This window comes from Pinus tabuliformis, chromosome 3_2 (assembly GCF_031772625.1).
Source record: "Pinus tabuliformis cultivar Carrire ecotype Pingquan chromosome 3_2, CPIR1, whole genome shotgun sequence".
NCBI lineage: Eukaryota > Viridiplantae > Streptophyta > Pinopsida > Pinales > Pinaceae > Pinus > Pinus tabuliformis.
The window spans coordinates 504,960,078-504,981,843 of record NC_142302.1 but is presented as its reverse complement, the minus strand read 5'-3'; the positions used below and the strand labels follow the sequence as shown (position 1 = coordinate 504,981,843).

General features: G+C 37.6%; 1 pseudogene; it reads right to left on the bottom strand.

Moving 5' to 3' along the window:
* LOC149181516 (ubiquitin-activating enzyme E1 2-like) overlaps positions 1-21,766 on the bottom strand; it is a 68,875-nt pseudogene that overhangs the window by 34,242 nt on the left and 12,867 nt on the right.

The window sequence follows — 21,766 nt, the reverse complement described above, 5'->3', positions numbered from 1 at the left end:
GTCGCTGATCCAACAAATAAAAAGAAAGGATTGATATCTGATACTACATGTTCTGGTATCGACAAAACTACTTGGCAAAGTACCTACAATTTGATTGAAGCCGAAGAACCTGAAGTGACAACAGTATAAGCCTCTGCAGATTCAACTCGGAAATCTGATGGTACTTTAAAGGACTTAGCTGACTCCTTCCTTCATCGAATAGCAGCTCGGGAACAAATTCTCCCATATACGGATGTAGTACGGTGGGAAATTGAGGAAATCCCAATCATGGACAGAACCTTTTGCACCAGAGACGGGAGAATTTTCGGGTCATTCAAGGTTGATGATTTAAGGCAAATGTATCATTTGCCTGAGCCAGAGAAGAAGTACAACAAGGCGTTCTTGGAGAAATTCCGAAAAGAGAATGAAATTGAATCCGAACCCATCCGGGATTGGAGACAAAATCCAGCAAAACACAAACATGAATCTTCCGGTAAGTACTCGGTTGATTCCCTATGTTCTCCTTATTGTTATGCTAGAATAATGATGTGTAGATTGTGGGGGTTGCACGACTCTGCTAATTTCACTATAGAAATGGTTCCCTTGATGGAAGCGGCATGTAACAGTGAAATAATGGATTGGGCAACTATACTCTCAGATAAACTAGCAACAGTTGTTCTTGAGTTTAGAAATAAGACCCGCGTTACTGAAAGGTTAATTCCCCCATTCTACTACAGTGCCTATATTTTAGATACCTTGTGTTTTAATTCTGAATTTCCTGTGCTCGGCTGGAGGTGGACATCACAAGACCGCATGCCTATTCACATATACCATCAGAAATTATGGAAATCCTCTTATAAGCATCATTTATACCAAGTCTACAATGGCTTTATGTTACCCATTCATTACTCTATTTTTGATAAACCTGCTCCCAAGATTTCCTACCAAGCCAGGATTGACTTAACATCAGTAGGAAGATGGTTCGGGGAGGAAAAGTTCACTTATATAAGAGTTTTTGGTAGCCAAGCCGAACCTCATGTCCTTCCCTTGTACATACCTGATAAACTGCTGGCGAGGGAAATATCTTATCAGATCATTGCCGAGGGAGTCACACAGACCCTCAAGAAAAATAAGAAGCAGTGCTGGCCCTCTTTTCCTTTGAGATGCGGTGTCTACACGTTGCATGATTTCAAACATGCAGAGAAAGAAGCTACAAAGATAAAATCATTAACTCTAGCAACTCTCCCTAATAGGCAATTTGATCCCAACAAAGTCGCCTATAACGCACTTGAACAGGCCAAATTGGCAAAGTTTGATCATAAAGAAGATATGTTCGATGACCTGTTCTCCTCAGCCGAGTCAATAATGCAGGTTAAGGCATTTGCCAGAATGAAATATCAAGATGAAGGGTTGGTTGAATTCAACAGACTTAGAGAACAGAGGTTGCAAACTCTGCCTCTAGATCTGTTAGCAACAACCCCAACAACATCATCAAGCGAGCCTGAACGGGAACAGTCAAAGGAACCTCCGGTTACAACAAAAGAACAAGAAAAACCACAGGAGGAAACTCAGACTAAAGAGCAGGAGAAAGTGCGGGAGGAGACCCAGACTAAAGAGCAGAAACAGACCAACATTGAAGTAAATGTGGATACTCATATTGATCCAAAATTGCTCCAGGAATGGCAGCAATTTGATTCTATTATCAGCAGTTTGGAATGTTCAAAGAACACTGAAACTTCGAAAGCAGCAGACACACAGGAAACCACTTCACAACAGGTTCCAAGTGGAACCAGCGGCCCACCCATTTCAAAGGAAGTAGAAATAATACCAAAGGACCCCTCCGATCAAATCATTTTGCAGGTAGAAGAGATTCCTCCCTTGGATGTCTTCTACAACCCAAGGCATAAAGCTGTAGTAAAACGACAGAGGAAGAGAAGAAGGACTGATCAACCTTCCCTTTTCCCAGAACAGACGGTCATGGGCAATGTGGTTTGGAAGGAGGAATTTGACCCCTCTGATGACCTGACAAAACTGTCACAATATGCTGGAGCCTATTCAGCAGCAACAATAGACAAGGCATCAGAGGTGAGTCTTTTATTGAAAACAAAAGACCAGGAAATCTTCTTATTACAGGCACAACTAACTGAAGCAAAGCAGAAAGCAGAACAGGTAGAACAACAATTGTTGACACAATAGCAAGTAAACAATCAACTAACTCAACAATTGCAGGCAGAGAAACAAAGGATTGACCACAGCGCAATCCAAAAGCAGAAAGAATTGTCAGAGGCCTTGGCACAACTGAAGGCAGCAAATGAGCAAATGCTGAAAACAAAAGATGAGCAGATTGCTCAACTATCAGCAAAGCTTGAGAAGACAAAGGGCGTTCCACAAATAACTGAATTCAGAGTAGAAGCACTACAGATAAATACGGCATTAATAGCACAAATCAAACTTCTATGTCAACAGATCACCCAGGCAGAGCCACTATGTGAATTAACGGCATCAATAAGTGAGAAAATAGAAAAGGCTAGGACGGAATTGGATCAAGCTGAAGAAACAATAGCTACATTTCTTGACTGGCAAGATACTGACCAGGGACAAGCAGCGAATTTACCAAGAATTTTAGAGTCACATAAAGATATATTATTTACAGAATGGCAGTCCCAGTTAATGAAAGCAGAGAGGGCAGTTTCAAGGTGCAAATCAACTGCAAGCAATTTGGTTGAATTAGTTAATAACACTCTCTACTTGTCAAACATGATTTCCCAATGCACACCAGGAAAATTGACAGTGATGAAAACATTGGAGCAGTCATGTTATCCAGATTTAGAGGAAAAGGGGAGATTAATTGCTGGAATTAACAGTTTAACATGGGACACCTATTGGTTCTTCTTGGTAAAACCACACACTCAAAGATCCGCCCTCAAGTGCCTTATAGATGCAATCAGGTATATTATCCCCGATATTCAGGATGCCACCTATGCCGCCCAGCTTAGCTCTCGCCTCAACAAACCACCCGAAGTGGAGCCGATGCTTGCGATAAGTCAGCTCAGGTTCAAAGGCAAACAGCCTACTTGATGATTCGTGCCGCCGACTGCCAGGTTGCTGAGGAAGATATGATCAAAATTAATTGATACCAATTAAGTAGGATTTCAGTTTCATAGATAGTTAGCTTAATTAAGTATTTATAGACCCTTTCATGTTTTTAGAAGGGGTCGTAAAGTTTTGTACTTGACTTAAAGACTGAAGTTGCACTATTGTGCTTCAGCCATATTCTTTTATAAAACTGGACCAGTTATTCTAATTTTGACAAGGAAGCTTTTTATGCAAGTGTGCACTACTGTCTTTGTGTGAAAGTATTTCTGCGTTGGAAGAAGAATCTCAAATAGCGATTGATATTGGGAGTGTTTAGCAGCTCATATGGTACTATTATCTATGTCTGAATTCATTCTTTTCATATGAATTGTTATTTGATTGCCTTTGCTATTATCGAATATATGTATGTGTTTTAACAGCATTTCTTTATTCCCTCCACTATTGGATGTTTATGGGATGCTTTTCCTTTGATCATATATGTATCGATGATATATAAAGTGTAGCAATATTGCGCTAATCCCTTTGTTTAACGATTTAAGAAGAGTAATTCTTGAATGAATAAAAGTCCATGTTTATTGAATAGAGTCATCTACATGCCTGTTTATAAACATAGATCATCAAGCGCTATACTTTAAAAAAAAATACAATAGTTCCCGGGATTAGTAGTATTTCTTTTATTTCGCTGATAGATTAAGTTATTTGCCTATCATATGATTAGTTAACCAATCATTCATTCATCCCGTTTATCCATTACTGGGAAACTGGTCCCATTATCCCCAGTCGGAGCCACCATTCCAAATGGAAAAGGATCTGTACTAAGGTCCGGACCGGGTGGTTATCCCCCAATGTTGATACAACGATTTTTAGGGCATCAACACTACCACAAGAGGAGTTTAATAGAGTGCAACAGCTATTCCTATGGACAACTCAGGAAAAAGGTTCGGGAGTCAAAAGAAACCATGATAGTCAGGACAACAAAGGGATGAAAATAATGAAGGCAACATTGGGACTAGCTCCTAGGAACCTAGGCAGGAAAAGCTGTAGGAAAAAACAGAATGAGCTATTGATAGAGTGTGGAAAACTCATGATCGATTCAGGTAAGATGAAAGACCTAACTAGTTACTCATTTACAAATATTTCTTAATGAAGCTCACAACATGGAATATTAGGGGTCTAGGAAGTAAAAGGAAACAAAGGAATCTTAGCAATAGAATGAAAGAAGAAAAACCAGATATGATTTTCATCCAGGAAACAAAATGTTCAGTAGAAAAAATAAGAGAGATACATAGCAAATAGCTTATCAAATATGAATATATAGAAGTTAAAGCAGACAAAGCAGCAGGAGGGATTCTCACACTCTGGAACCCTCAGAAACTTGATATCCTAGATGTTGAAGCATCCAGGAACTATTTATCAGTGGTCATCCAACCATTGGGGGACAAGGAAGTTTATTTGCTCACTAATGTTTATGGTCCACAAAATCCAGAAGACAAACTCAGACTTCTAACCTCATTGGAGGAGCTAAGAGGAAGACATCCAAGTATCCCCTAGATTCTAGGAGGGGACTTCAATATGATCAGATCTCTAACAGAAAAAAAAGGGGGAACCAGATCACTAGGCAGAGATTCTATAGCATTTCAGAATTTCATAAATAACATGAAGCTTGTAGATACAGAAACAAGTAATGGCATCTTTACCTGGAATAATAAGAGGGGAGGAGCATCTCAAGTGGCCTCTAAACTTGATAGATTCATTATCTCGGAGGACCTAATCCTCACAGGCCATAACTTAGCAGCAATGATACTTCCTTTTGGAGGCTCGGACCACTGGCCTATTCAACTTGAAGCGTCCTTTATAGGAACTCCAAGAAACAGACCTTTCCAGTTTGAAAACATTTGGCTTACCCATCCTGACTTCATCAACAATATTGCAAGATGGTGGACACATGATATGCAAATTCAGGGTACTAAAATGTTTCTTCTACATCAAATATTGAAACACGTCAAATAAAGACTAAGAGATTGGAATAAGAATGAATTTGGAAATATATTCGAAGCCGAAAAAGTAGCAGAACAGAAACTATAGGAAATTAACCAAACCCTCATTACAGAGGGATAAAGGAAAAAACTGATTATGTTCAAAAAGAATGGGAAGGCTTACGCAAGCAAGAGGATATTTTCTAGAAAAAGAAATTGAGGGTACAATGGTTAAAAGAAGGAGAAAGAAATACAAGGTTTTTTCACAAATCTACCATGGATCATAGGTCGCAAAACAGGATTTCAAAGATCAAAGATAATCACGAAAATCAGCTCACTACACACCAAGAAATAGAAACTGTTATGGTTCAGCACTTCCAAGGCATAGCCGAGGAGCCCCTCATAGACAGATCTCAATTTATCAAGGACTTCACAAAGCACATTCCTAAGCTAGTGACAAGAGAAGACAATTATAATCTTAACAGGCCAGTGAATGAAGAGGAAATCAACGCAGTCATCAATGAAATGAAAAATGGGAAAGCTCCAGGTCTGGATGGCTTCAACGTTGACTTCTTCAAAGCATGCTGGGAAATAGTCAAGCAAGATATCCTTGATGTGGTGGAGGACTCAAGGAAAAACAAAACTGTTCTGAAGGCACTCAACTCCTCTTTCATAGCCCTGATTCCAAAGTAGGAGAATTCTATCACACCTGACAGATTCAGACCCATAGCATTATGCAATGTGGTGTATAAAATTATTTCAAAAGTAATTGCGAATAGACTTAAGCCCCTGCTCCCAACTCTTGTGTCTGAGGAGCAAACTGGATATGTGGAAGGCAGGAAAATTCTTAATAACATCATTCAAGCTCATGAGGTGGTTCACTCACTTAAGAGTAATAAGCAGGCAGGTATGATCATTCAGCTTGACCTAGAAAAGGCTTATGATAAGCTGAGTTGGGCTTACATCAAGGAAGTACTGAAAGCATATGGCTTTGACCATAACTGGATAAGATGGGTAATGGCCCTTGTAACCACCCCAAGTTTTTCAATCCTGCTAAATGGCTCACCATCAAAGACCTTTAAGCCCTCGAGAGGACTCAGACAAGGTGATCCGCTCTCACCCTTCCTCTTTATTCTCATGATGGAAGGGCTAAGCAATGTGATTAAATATGCCAAAGGAGAAGGCAAAATCCAGGGTCTCAAACTCAGTTTAAATGGGGATGCCTTGACCCATCAACAATTTCTGGATGACACCATGTTGTAGGGTATACCCATAGTCAAGGAAGCTCAAGCCTTCAAACAAATCCTGAATGACTTTGCTATGGCTGCAAGGACATAAGTAAGCCTAAGAAAATCAAAGATTTTTTTTTTTAATACTAACATTGCTATTCAGAGAAACCTCACTAGAATTCTAGGCTTCCAAAGAGATATGCTACCCTCCAGATATTTGGGAGTACCTCTAACAAACAAACCTCTCAGCAAGGCAGTTTGGGAGCTGGTTACTAATAAACTTCAGGACAAAATTAGGAAATGGACTATCAGATCTTTGAATATAGTAGGATGGCTAGTGCTTACAAAATCTATCCTACAAATTGTCCCCATCTTCATGCTCTCAGTCCTTCCAGCTCCTAAAGGAGTAATGCAACACATCAGAAATATCCAAAGGGATTTTCTTTGGGGAAAAGGGGAAGAGAAAAAGAAATGGGTTTTGGTAGCCTGGGATAAAATATGTAAGCCTAAGACACATGGAGGGTTGGGACTTGATGACCCTGAAATACTAAACAAAGTCCTGGGGGCAAAACTATGGTGGAGATGGCTAAAAGAATCGGTGTCCCCTTGGGCCAATGTATGGAAACAGAAATATGCAAGAAATTGGCAAGAAAGGGATTACATTAGGATGATGGGACTCATCAAAGGCTCCCACATTTGGCACAAAGCTTGGGAAAATAGAGCTATATTTCAGAAACACAGTTTCTGGGAAATCAGATATGGAAACCTCGCTTAGTTTGGGAGGATAATTGGCAACAGGAACCTAGATTGTTAAAAGAAGAATTTTTCAATCTCAATAATGAAACTAATAATAAAGGGTTGCTCAAAGTAAATAACTTTTGGGATCAGGAAAGAAGTGATGGAAAATGGAGAAAATGGAAGAACCTAGTTTACAGAGATGACTCCCCATTGAAAGCCCAGGCAAAAGCTCTTACAATCATCTTGGAACAAAGAAATATTCTAATATCAACATCTCCAGATTAGCTAAGATGGGGTAAAAAAAATGAAGGCAACTTTAACCTTAAAGAGGCCAAGTGAATAGCCCTGGGGCTAGACTTCCAAAACCCTAATAAGGTATGGAAGGACCTATGGAAGAACCAAAACTGGATGAAAATTAAACTGTTCATGTGGTTAGTGCAACATAAAAGAATTCTGACTCGGGAAAATCTTAGGAAATGAGGGGTAGCTGGACCATCTAGGTGCCAGCTATGTGAATTACAAGAAGAAACAATGGATCACCTTCTCAACTTATGCCCTTTCACATCCAACTTATGGAATTGGGTGGCTTCAATCTTTAAACAAATAGATAGGGACATGGGCAGCATTACCAGGACTTTGAAGGTTTGGAGGAAAAAATTCTCGGCAAATGACATAATCAACAAAGCGTGGACTTTGGTTCCAAGATTCATAATTTGGGATGTATAGAAAGAGGGCAACAACAGAATCTTCAAGAAGAAGATTGGGTCACCACGAAGCATCATGACTCAGATCATAAGATAGCTCAAAGAGACTATAGGAACCCTTTTAAAAAATTTCCCTGATAATCAACCTCAGGATCAGGATGAGCAGATACTTCTAAATTTGGGATTGCAGGGGCTTACCCCCAAGGGAAACAACAAGACAGTAAGTAATATAACAACTCATAAGGAATTTTGGCAACCTACACCTCAAGGTTTTATGAAATGCAATATAGATGGAGCCTCAAAAGGAAACCCGGGATCGGCTGGATATGGAGGAGTCATAAGAGATGAAAGAGGTTTCGTAAAAACTATCTTTCACTGTCATTTGGGGAAGGCCACCAACAACATGGCAGAGCTCATGGCCATGGAACATTACCTAGAAATCCTAAGGGATTCAAATCTACACAACATCATAATTGAAGCTAATTCTGAATTGATAATTAATTCGGTCAAGAAAATGGGTAATGGATTAGCACTAGACAAAGTGTTGAGACACTGGAGGTTACTGCAAGTTTATCAATGTATTCAATCCCACCTGCAAAACATGAGAACCATTAGTTTTTTCCATGTGCGAAGAATAGCTAATAAATTAGCAGATATCTTGGCAAATGAAGGCGTGCTCTGTTCAAAAGCCAATGTAAGATATGACTGGATAGGGACTCCCCAAGGACATTTGAGGGAACAACGTGCCAGACAGGTGACCTTAGACAGAGAGCTCTATCAGAGCAAGGAAAATAAGCAGGATGAAGACTGTGGGAGACAAAGAAATTTGGTCCACAGGGATAATTAGCTTATGGCAAAGCACGTGAAGAAGGGTAAGTATCCATTGGGCCTTCGGGCGGGAAATTGGGCCTTCGGGCGGGAAATATATATATTAATGGTGCTCAAGTCGGAGAATACAAACAAGATTAGGTGGGCCAAAGATACACTTATGGACCCTAATTACATCAAGGATAGAACATAGACCTTGTTTCATTGGGATATGGATGCAGATAAAAGGGAAGCAGGTCAACGAAATCGTGGCAATCCAATGCATTTCACGTGGAGAACAACAAGAAGGATAACAAGGAAACCAGACCCGAAACAATATAGGCGAGAGATTAATCAAGCTTCGGGTCCGAATCAAAGGTTAAATTCCATGCTAGTCGCACGGCCTCATCGGGATCACGCGCAAATGGTGGATTTCAGGCAGATAAAGTGCTCGAAGGTTAGAGCCCTAGACGGACCCGATATACTTATTAAATATGGTTCATTGGGTTCATCAGGTCTGAATTGATGGTTAAAGGGTGTGCTTTTTAGTCACTCGAATGAGTCTCGGCCGCTAGTCTTAGGTGGACTTTGTGTTTTATTTTGTGGGCCCTCGGCCCGTTGTTTGAGATCATGGCTCAGGAACAAGGCTTTGGTTGGCCTGTCTTATTGGTGGGTCATACCTCCTTGGTATTTGTGTGTATTATGTTTCTTTTTGTAAAAAAATGAATAGAAGGTTCTGCTCTTGCTTAAGCAAAAAAAAGATAAAGTAGTTTCACTGTGAAACTCGATTGTTTGATATTATTAGTTTTCTGAATATCTTTGTGAGATCTCAATCTTTTTTAATTGAATTTTTTATAACAACCAATTAGTTGGAAAAAGCTACAATTCAATGCGTGAAGTTCAAGACTAACTGAAGAGTCAATGGTGGGAACTTCGACTGGTTGAAGAGTCAATGGTGGTAACTTCTTGTAATTTTGTTACGTGTGAAAAAACATTGTTCTTTGGTTTCAATCATTGTAGGATTTTCTCTTTTTTTGTCAATTTGGTTCTGGCTTTTAGGGGCAAATAATTTTTTTCCTAGGTTATGCTATTTGTTTTTTTGGGTGGAAGTGATTGTTAAATTAAAAAACTAATGTGAAAATGATACAATTGTCTAATTGAATAAATGTTATTTATACATTTTTTCCAATTAGTTTAGTTTATTGTTTTTAGGATTATTATAATATAAATATCAAATTTAATTTTTTTCAAATAACTTACTATATTTAAATTAAATAAATATAAGAAGTTATATATATATATGTATATATATATATATATATATATATATATATATATAGATATATATATATATATATATATATATATATATATATATATATATATATATATATATATATATATATATATATATATATATATATATATATATATATATATATATATATAACCCAAATTTAAAAAAGATTAAAATAAATTGGCTAGAAACATCCATATATAATCCAGAAAAATAAGTATTATTATTTATCCTCGTGTATGTTCGTATACTAGCATTATGTTCGTATATTAGTTAACTATTCACTGCCCCTAGCTAGAGATAAAAAGGATAGAATATAACCTAAGGGCTCACCCAAGGGAACCTCAAATTGGCATTTCCCTTAATCCATGTACAATCTAATTTTGAATAAATTTGAATATGCCATTTAAAACAAATGATTAAATTAAAACTTAAATTCAAAATTTGATTTTTTTTAAATGATAGGAAATGGTATTTTTTAATTACTCAACATAAAGGGAAGAAAAATCAATATAATCAAATATGTTTACTCTGAAATAACAATAATCATTTTGAATTAATGAAAATGAAAATATTTAATATTAATATTAATATTAATATTCTACAATCTTGTTATAATAGGGGAATTATGGGGTGTTGAATCCTCTTTTACATTAACAATATGGATTCCATTAATTCAAATTGCAAATTTTGGAAAATATTGTTTAGTTGGATTCTATAGATGGGAAAATAGAAAAATACCTAAAATGTAGAATATTATCCAAAAATTAAACATTTTGACTCAAATTGCATAAAAATAAAATAAAATAAAATAAATAATTATAAAGATCTAAACTTAAGATGAATCTAGGATGGTTATTCATAAAAGTTAAGTTTTATAAACTTGAGGAACATTTTATTATAAAATAGGAAAAAAATTTATCAATCAGAATTAAAGTCATATTTATTATCCCATTAGAAAGAATGCTTGGTTTTGAATCATTTTCTTTCAATTAAAACTCAAATTAAAAAATATAAAAATATAAAAAATTGGTATAATAGTTTATTAATATGTGTTAATACATTATTATGAAGAAGCTTAAAATATGAACATAGACATGTAGTACTTGCTTTAGTTGTTGGAGCATTTGACATAATTTGTACTTTCTTTAGTTGTTGGAGCATTTGACATAATTTCAAGTGTGACACAAAGAGGGAGTTCGTTTAATATAATTTCAAGTGTGACACAAAGAGGGAGCTCCTTGTGATTGTTTAGCATCACTTGCTTGCATTAGACAATCTTAGTGTGATTATAAAAGTTAAGAGACAAAATTAATCTAATAATGTGGAGACCATAATTAACACAGACATCCATGGTAGACATTAATATCGTATTCTTTCTAATACATATACATATTTGATTAATAATGAGTAGAACCCTATTGTCAATGTAAAACACAATTATAATCTTAATGCAAGTTCCATATTAATAATGACCTATGTGTTTTTTCTAGAGATATAGTATCACTTGTTTTTCTTATTTTTAATTTATTTTTAGTGCATTCTAACTAAGTTTAACAAATTGATTGTTATTCAACTATGATACTTTCTTAATAAATAAATAAAAGATTTGATATTCAATTGTAAAGTAATTTACATACATAAGACTTAAAATTATCAATCATTTAATTAACAATTTAGATTTGGCCATTGTCCATTCATATTGTATTTGGAGTAGATATTGTCTCAAATAAAAAAAAATTGTTGTTCATATGTTATGCCACTAATGTTCATCCCAATTGGGATTTCCCAAATGACTTTAAAAGGTCGTTAAATATAGTTGTAAACAATATCCCATGTAATTGTGAAACTTTGGTCTAAGAAGAATTTTGCCAATCTGTCTAGCCAATGGTGGTTATACTGGTTTTATTATCTCATGCATACTAATCATAATAAGTATGCCACTTAATGTAGTAAGAAGTATGGCCTTGAGATTTGGTTTTATTATCTTATGCATACTAATCATAAGAAGTATGACACTTAAGGTAGTAAGAGGTATGGCCTTGAGATTATCCACCTCATGTATGTTATAGTTCCTTGCTCACATATTAGCAAGTCCAATGATCAAATCCATGTGATAATTTGTATCATCATCCTACATTGCAATGAAGAAATTAACCAAAATTTTAAACTGATTTTTCTTCCAATGGATATTTTGAATTGAAATATTTTATTTAAGTTTGTATCATCATCCTATATTGCAATGAAGAAATAACCAAAATTTTAGACCAATATTTCTTCCAATGGATAATTTTGAATTGAAATATTTAAGGGAGGATAAGTTGTGTAATTAGTAGAGGATAATAGGGATCATTAATGAGGAAAGTTAGAGAATACCTTTACAAACTTAATAGGACTCATGTGAAATCTTGAAGGTAGATTTTGAACACCATGTTGCAGTGTGGCGATGAATTTTTCAATCTGGTCATCATCATACAATGTAGAAGGAGGGTTCACATATGTAACTTTCTCATCTGTGACAATCTTCATCCCTTTTTTTGGCTTGAAAACTAGAATATGAACTTTATCAACCACCTATGCCAATATGATTGAATTTGGATTTGAATTCCAATTGGGAATGGTAATGCCATATGTATTAGCTTTTAAAATGGAGGTTGTAAGAATCAGGGACATGTGACTAGGATCGTGGGAAGAAAAGTGGAGGGGCTTTGGGAAATGCTTAGGAGAAGACTAGAATGGGAATGGTAATGACATATGTATTAGCTTATAAAATGGAGGTTGTAAGAATCAAGGATATGTGACAAGGATCATGGGAAGAAAAGTGGAGGGGCTTTGGGAAATGCCTAGGAGAAGACTAGAATGGTGCACCTTCTATCGTAGTTGCATCATCAGGGAAGTTGAAAGTAAGTTGCTTCACATGATTTGAAAATAAATCCTCAAACCTGAATCCTCAAATGAGTTAGTGATTTGCAAATCTAGTTTACCGAAATTTGATATTTTTGTAAATAGTAAATTGTGCTAATATTTGTTGCAATGCAATGTGGAAATGAAAAGTATATAATCATATAAGGGGAATGGAAGGGAAAAAGGAAGGGGGTTTAATTACTTACCTGAATCTAGCCCAAGAGACTTAATCTTTAAACATTAGACATTTGTGTGAAACCAAACAATCGACAATAGACTCTAGAAGTTCTTGGGCCTTAGTATCCCCTGCAAACTTGATTGATGCTATGTATTCTTCTAATTTTAATATAAAAACATTTGCCTCAATTGGATTTTTGTCTAATAGACCTTCAAATTTAGACATTTCCCATGTGAGACGGTGATGAATATTATGTGGAAATGAATGAAGTGTGAAAATGGGTGCCTAATTTTCAAGTGGATCTTGTGATGCTCCATAGCTCTCAGTAGTGGGATAACATTCTTCTAACTTTAAAATAAAAAAAATTCCTCAACTGGATTTTTGTCTAACAAACCTTCAAATTTAGACATTTTCCATATGAGATGGTGGTGAATATTATGTGGAAATGAATGAAGTGTGAACACGGGTGCCTTCTTTTCAGGGGGATCTTGTGATGCTCCATAGTTCTCAGTAAAGTGAGGGATATACATTTGGGTGTTGCACCTAGTTCCTAGTGTTCTAACTAGCAATGGATTCTAGAAGTAAACACACATTGAATCTACATGCAGCCTGACATTAACATTGTCCAAAGTATTCAAATAAACATCAACCTCACCATTCTAGAACGAATCACAAAAGACATTTTCAGTATCTGGGATCACACGATTCTCCATTGCTTGAACTTGTAAATGTGGGTTGATTTCATTGGATGTTGATGCTACAACTCTTGACATTTCCTGCAAAAAATTCCAATCCCGAAAGAGGAATTGTCTACTAAGATTTCTCTTCTCAATAATGTCATCATCTGTTATAGTCCGCTTTCCCTGGCTCCCATGAATCTAAGTTCTTTAGAATCTCACATCCCAGAGCACCATCCCCCACAACAAATAATTTTGCATCTTCCAACTTTTTATGCACCTTTCTTCTAAATGCAGAAATTTGAGCATCATAACGACTATTCAAAGGTCTCACATCCTCTAGCCCAAGGCGTTCTATAGGAAGAGATTCCAATGAATCAAAATAGAAGAAGGACACAAGTAGGAATATAGAAAGTGATATTAGACAATAAATAATTGAATTCTCTTCTACCTTGCCCTTCCTAACCTATATAAAAGGGCACACTTCCATTTATATTTAAGAGAAATACATAAAAAGAGTAAGTAGGGTACCAAAGAAATAAAACTTGCAAAATTGGATGAAATTTTTCATAACAAGATTTTACAACCTCCTACCCAATGATTCCACCAAACATAGCTTCCATGGGATTCAACACTTATGGGAACCACTTGTAAAATGTTTGAATACATTTACAAAAAAAATTGATGTAAGGAAAAAAAAAATTATATGATTTATGAGAACAATACATAAACAAAAACTAGGAGAAGACTATTACTAGTAATTGAAGTTGGTCCATTCACTCTCTTCAAGAAACAATAGAGGAAAGAGAGAATTGGGACAATCAGGCATGCAAAACAATATCAACAGTGAAATCCTTCCCGGAAGACTTGTATGCAAAGGTTTACTCTCACATGATTATAACATCTTTTAGAAGATATTTGAATAGTTATTGGGTTGTCAGCTTCATTTCGCTGAGAAAAAATGGACGAAACAGAGAATTCGGATAATCAGGCATGTAAAACAATATCAACAATGAAATCCTTCCCTTGAGACTTGTATGCAAAGGTTTACTCTCACATGATTATAACACATTTAAAAGATATTTTAACGGTTATTGGGTTTTCATCTTCATTTCACTACTGCATTTCATTTTCAAATGAATAAATGGGTAGATCAAAGTAATAAATTGCAGGTTGGTACAACCCCTATGTGTTTCTACGCCAAAAATAAATAGTGGGATTCTTCTTTCCATGTCATAAAGCACATTTATAATCAGGTTGTTATGGTTACCAGTGGTTTGAAGACTTGTATGCAAAGGTTTACTCTCACATGATTATAACACCTTTTAGAAGATATTTCAACAGTTATTGGGTTGCCAGCTTCATTTCGCTACTGCCTTTCATTTTCAAATGAATAAATGGGTAGATCAAAGTAATAAATTGTAGTTTGGTACAAGCCCTATGTGTTTCTACACCAAAAATAAATAGTGGGGTTCTTTTTTCCATGTCATAAAGCACATTTATAATCTGGTTGTTATTGTTACCAGTGGTTGGCCCTTACATGCTGCCCATCTCTCTTCCTCTAGTTATCTCCCATCACCAACACAAGAAGCAGCACAAGGCATCCTTCTTTGTTTAGAAGTTGGCTTGCATCCATTCCCAAGTATTTGATGATGTTCACACCCCCTAGGCTTGCTATAAACCACTCCAAGACAAAAACCAAATGTTTAGACCTAAGTAATAAATTGTTGCCTATTACAAGCCCTTTGTGTTCACTACACCAAAAATAAATAGTGCAATTCTTATTTTCATGTCCTACAACATAGATATAATCAGGTTGTTATGGTTACCAATGGTTGGCCCCATATAAGCTTCCCAAATCTCTTCCTCTAGTTGTCTCCCATCACCAATGCAAGAAGAAGCACATGACATCCTCCTTTGTTTAGAAATTGGATAATATTCATTCACAAGTATTTGATGCACTTCAAACTTCCTCGAGTTGCTACAAATAACTCCATAATAGAAATCAATTGTTTGTACAATTTTACATAGGTGATTGAGTCTAATTTTATTTAGACAAAATATGTTTTAAGGGGAAGTGTCATCATAAACTCAAGCCCATCTACTATGGTTCCTATACTACTCTGAAGCAAGTTGTTGTGAATGCATATCATTTATATTTTCATTGTCAGCTTTGCCTCCACAATGTGGTTAATGTTAATCATCTCAAGCCCTATGAACCTCCTATTATGAAAGAGGAAGTTCACCTTTCCTACCCACCTAACAAAATTATGGATTTTCAACAATTGTTGGAGGAAGACACACTACTAGACCTACACACCTGCACCACTTGTTAGCAGTAGACTATGACGTATCTTTTTGGGCACCAAATACATCTTCCTTCTTAGGACAAATGGTTTTCCTGGGTTTCTTTTGAACATAGATGATTATTCTCGCAAGTCTTGGACATACTTCTTGAAAAAGAAGGATGGAGTTTTCTCCTGGTTTCGACACTTCAAAGCCTTGATCGAAAATCAAACCGAGAAGAATATAAAAATCTTAAGAACCAATAATGGGACTGAATATGAATCCAATGAGTTTCATGACTTTTGTAAAGAGACTGGCATTAAGAGGGAGACTACTACACCATATACTCTTGAGAAAAATGGTGTGGTGGAAAGGAAGAACAATTGTGGAAGTTGTTCTTGTTATGCTCCATGATCAAAGACTTCCAAAGTTTCTATGGGCCGAAGCTACAAACACTACCGTATATGTACAAAACTGATGCCCTAATCAAACATTGGGTTCCAAGACTCCCAAAGAAATGTTCACTGGTAAGAAACCTGACGTATCTCATTATTTTTGGAAGCCCTGTATATTTCCATGTACCGAAGGAGAAAAGAAATAAATTGGGTGCATCTGGAAAGAAAGGAATCTTTGTGGGCTATAGCGAAAATACTAAGGGCTACAGAATCTATGTGGCTGGTCAAAGGGAAGTTGAAATTAGCCATGACATCACCTTTGATGAAGATATGGCTCTTAGCAAAGTATACAATCTTCCTACTCAAAGAGGATCTAAAGAAGCTGACACTAGGGAACCAAAGGAAGAGGAAGAAGAGACGATCCTTGATGTGGAAGAACCTATGGATCCCATTGATCCCCCTCCTCCTGAGCCTTCGTCTTCTAGGAAGAGGCCTTAATGGCTTAGGGGGACACTTGATGATGCTAAAGGACACATTGCACCCCAAGGAACCTTCCGTGAAAGTAAGAAGCTGAACAGGTATTAGGGATACCTGAGCATCATGAACACGATCATCTAAAATGAGCCTTCATCATTTATAAATGTCGTCAAGCATCAAGTATGGAAGGATGATATGACCAAGGAATATGAGTCCATCATGAAAAACAATGTTTGGGATGTGGTCCCCCAACCTCTGGACAAAGCTGTTGTCATCTCAAAATGGCTTTACAAGATAAATCATGCAGTTGATGGAAGTGCAGAAAAATATAAGGCTCGTTTTGTCGCTCGTGGCTTCTATCAAAAGGAAGGTATAGACTATGACGAGATATTTGCACCTGTTGCTCGATACACCACCATCCACTCAATCATAGCCCTTGTTGCTTCGCAAGGATGGAACCTACATCAGATGGATGTGAAGACTGCGTTCTTACATGGTTCGATCAAAGAGGATGTCTACGTGGAACAACCCAAAGGATTTGATATTTATGATCGAAAATATCATGTGTGCAGGTTGAAGAAGGCCCTCTATGGGCTAAAGCAAGCACCCCGGGCATGGTATGAAAGGATCAATAGCTACTTGATAAAGCTGGGATTCACTAGGAGTGAAGCTGACCCTAACCTTTACTTTAAGGTTGAAGACGAAAAACCTCTCATACTAGTGTTGTATGTTGACGACCTCTTTCTAACAGGTGCAGACCCTCCCATTCACAAATTTAAGAGGGAGCTGGCTTCTGAGTTCGAGATGAAAGACCCAGGACTTATGCACTACTTCTTAGGATTGGAAGTCTGGCAGAAGCCAGGGGAGATTTTCCTATCTCAAGGAAAATATGTGGTGAAAATATTGGAAAGATTTGGTATGGTGGACTGCAAGCCCGTAACTACCCCAATGGAACTTGACTTCAAGAAGTTAAGCAGTACTACTGCTGGACCTGTGTTATGAAATGCTACTGAGTATTGTCAACTCGTCGGAGCATTGATGTTCTTGGTGAACTCCCGTTAGGATATATTCTTTGCAGTCAACACATTGAGTCAACATATGGTTGAACCTCACCACACACATTGGATTGGTGCCAAGAATCTTTTCAAATATCTTCATGGCAAAATTACTCATGGGTTAAGATACACTGTCGGAGATGTTAGACTACTTGGATATACTGATGTTGATTGGGCAGGCAGTGTGGTGGACCGTAAGAGCACCTCTGGGTGTTGCTTCTCTTTGGGATCTGCCTTGATATCCTGGATGAGAAGGAAGCAGAAGTCGGTAGCTTTGAGCACCACCGAGGCAGAGTACATTGCTACTAGTATGGCCTCCTGCGAGGCAATCTGGTTGCGAAATCTCTTCAGTGAGTTGTTTGGATTTACATTGGATACCACCATGATCCTATGTGATAACCAGAGTAGGATTCGTTTATTAGAGAATCCCGTATTCCATGATTTCTCAAATCATATTGATATCAGGTACCACTATATTCGAGATATGGTGTAGCGGGGAGCTATAAGGCTCCAACATATCGGTACAGATGAACAGATCATTGCTATTTTGACAAAGCCCCTGGGAAAGGTCAAATTCTTGACTTTTCGAGAATGACTTGGTGTCGTTCAAAGACCCTTTTATGAGGGTCAAGTATGATGTATTAAGCTTTGGGAGCTCCAAGGGGGCACGGGGTACTTCTTGGAGTGACATGTGACCACAGGGCAACTCACCATCCCCTGGTGGTACACTATGTATAGGGTAAAGAGGTTCAATCTTTTCCCTACGATACCCCATGGCAACTGTGGATAGGATGATTCATTCTCTTGTGGGCCAGGATGATTCGTTCTCTGTGGCGACTGTGGACAGGATGATTCGTTCTCTGTGGCAACTGTGGGCCAGGATGATTCGTTCTATGTGGCAACTGTGGACAGGATGATTCATTCTCCTGTGGGCCAAGATGATTCATTCTCCATGGAGACTATGGACAGGATGATTCGTTTTCCTGTGGGCTAGGATGATTTTTTCTCCATGGCATCCACTAATAGGATGATTCGTTCTCTTGTGGACAATATGATTCGTTCTCCTATGGAGGCATCCTACCCATGCAGTTTGAGACTCATGGGAAGTACCTCTCATCTGATCAATGAGCAGGGAAATGAGGATAGGGACCATAGTAGTAATATCGATGGATGCATCGTTGTATCTACCATACTCCCTATACTAGGATGAACTCCATTGATTTTGGATCAATGATACTGATCTTGGATCAGTGAAAGTGGTACACACTCTGAGACTGATTTTGGGTCAATGGAGGATGGTATGATACATCCTTAGTCATTTCTTCTTCTTCATAGTTCAAGCAAGAGTTGAGCAAAGCAAAGAAGAGCAGAGCAAAGCATAACAAATCAGAGCAGGGGACAAGTTGTATAGTGCAGTGCATTTGATGGATGAATAGTAGCAACAATTAGATGGATTGCTGATGGAGTTCTCCCTAGTTGAGAGGAAGTGTTAAAATTGGAAACTAGGGCCAAACTCCATGTCGATCACCTTATTTGCGACTACTGATATTTTTCCTAGATTCCTCTCATCAAGAGGTGTAGGATTGATCTAAATATCATCCAATTCCGATAAGTATTTATGGAGATATGGATTTTTTTTTATTATGGAAAAATTGTCAAAGTCGGCCAATAACTTATGTAGGCTCAGAAGCCCAACAATCATGTTTATTCAACCTCAACGTTTTTCATATAAATACAAGGAGCATTCTCCTCATTTGGACACTTCATCATCACACACATCTTTCTCTCTCTCTCCTGCGCAGAAAGAGTCTCTCCCTCTTTCTCACACATGTGGCTAAAAGGAAGACGTCCTATGGTAAAGAGGATGCATAAATAGGACAGCAAGTCATCTTTGACCAGCGTTGACCAACATTGACCTTCCAAGAAGTTCGGATTGGATGTGGTTGCCTCTCCTAGGCAGTTTGCAATTTTTGGCACAAAAAGCAACGTGATATGACCTCAGATTTGACCGGTATTGACTGCCCTAGTTTAGGGTTGTAGTCAACTTCAGAAATCTGCACTTTGACTGAATTTTTGGGGTTGTTCTAGGGCTGCTTCTTTAGGATGTTCAAGAGAAAGTTGACTAGAAATTGACTAATCATATTGGAGGTCAATTTCCACTCATTTGAATAAGTTTGACTTTGCTGATCTAGGGTTTGCTATTGCTGATATAAAATTTCAGAAATCAGATTTTATACTATTTCTCTTTGCTGAACTATTGAAGATAAAAGAAGATTTGATCAAAGGGTTTCCCCATATTGGGGTTTGTCCCTGGCTAGCTGCCACACTTGTGTCTCTTGTCTTGGCTTGTTTTATGTTGATCGTTTAATGTTCTATTTGCACATTACTTTATGCGTGATTGCTAATCTGTAGATAATATTAAAGAAAATAAGTAAACTGATCTAAGCATAGAACATATCATAATTTAACAATCATTCACATTACTATTTTCCCTTGTGCCTTATTTGACGATCCTCACTGCCTCACCTATCGCGAGCCCTATTTTGTCGACATCAACTCATTTATTCGAGAATAACGGCCTAAAGGGCATTATATATTGGTTCTAGCTTCCATTCTTATTCGACACCTCGGATTAAGCAAAGGGACTAATCATTGCCCTTTGACTTGGTTGTTTCATGTTCGCGATTCATACACTTGATGGTCCATTGATGTAGCAGATTGTACCAATGATTCTTGGGTGTGAGTGAGATGTTTCAGACCTCATGAGCGGTGGCCCCCCTGTTATAGACATTTTTGTGCCTTACAGCATTGAGCATGAAATGTCCATAATCCAAGGGATCCAAAGTCCCTAAACATGTTGTTCCTACCCCTAGAGGAACAAGGCTAACAAACCACAACAATTCACAGAAGTTCTCCACCAGAAACTGCTCAAAAACAAGTCAATTCAGGATCAATTCAGAGGCTCCACTAGTTGTCTGCGCTGAAATGCAGAGATTGCACTGACTAGGTGCACTGCAACACAGGTAGAAGCACTACCAGGGTGCGCTGAGCGGGAAGTGACAAATGGCAAGTTCATTCAACGAGGTGGAAAGACCATGGAAGCTTCCAGAATCTTCTCCAATGACACTTGCCTCAAGGAATTCGACTAGTGATGAGTAAGAGGCTCTTAGTCTCCAAGTGGAAGCAAGAACTGACAGAGGGAGAGGACACTAGTCAGATCTCAAGCTGACTCATCCTCTCTCCAAACATCTATATATGGATCTCTCCTCCATGAGATCTAGAGGCTGGAATTTTTTTATTGCAAAGAATTGCTGTTGGTTTGAGACTGGAATCATTGGGTGCTTAATTCTTTGAAGGAAGGTGAAGATAGGAATTTCATTTGCTAGGAAGGAGATGCTGGATTGGAGCCCTCTGGGTTGTATCTCTTCCTGAACCTTGTTATTCATCAATAAAGCTATCTTGGTTTCTCCTATATGCTAATGTGTCTTTGATGTATGATTGCATCAATGTATTTAGTTTATTTCTAATCCTGAACCAGTTATGAATATGAATCTATGTCTTTGTGTAGTGTTCTCTTCTTGTGATCTTGCAGGAACCTTTTGAAGTTGGGCGAGCGAGAAGGCAAGTAGCTGGGAACTCTCAAAGATAAGAGAAACCGGATCGAGGGACAAACGGAAGACACCGGTTAGTCCATCCATCTCTCTTCATTCTTAATTCATAAAGGAAGAATACTAGAATAGCTGTTTCTGTTTGTTGCTAAGGCACTGTCACACCTTAGGTGGATAGGATCGTCCTGCATAGGCATTTTTCCCCACAACAAATTGGCGACTCCGCTGGGGAGATCTGTTTAGTCATTTTATTTGTGTCTCTATCATTGTTTGTTTCATAGACTCAAGAGCAGCAATCGAACTGCATCTGCTATTCTCAGATGCAAAGTAGACAGCTGCTGCTTTGATCCAATCACTGGA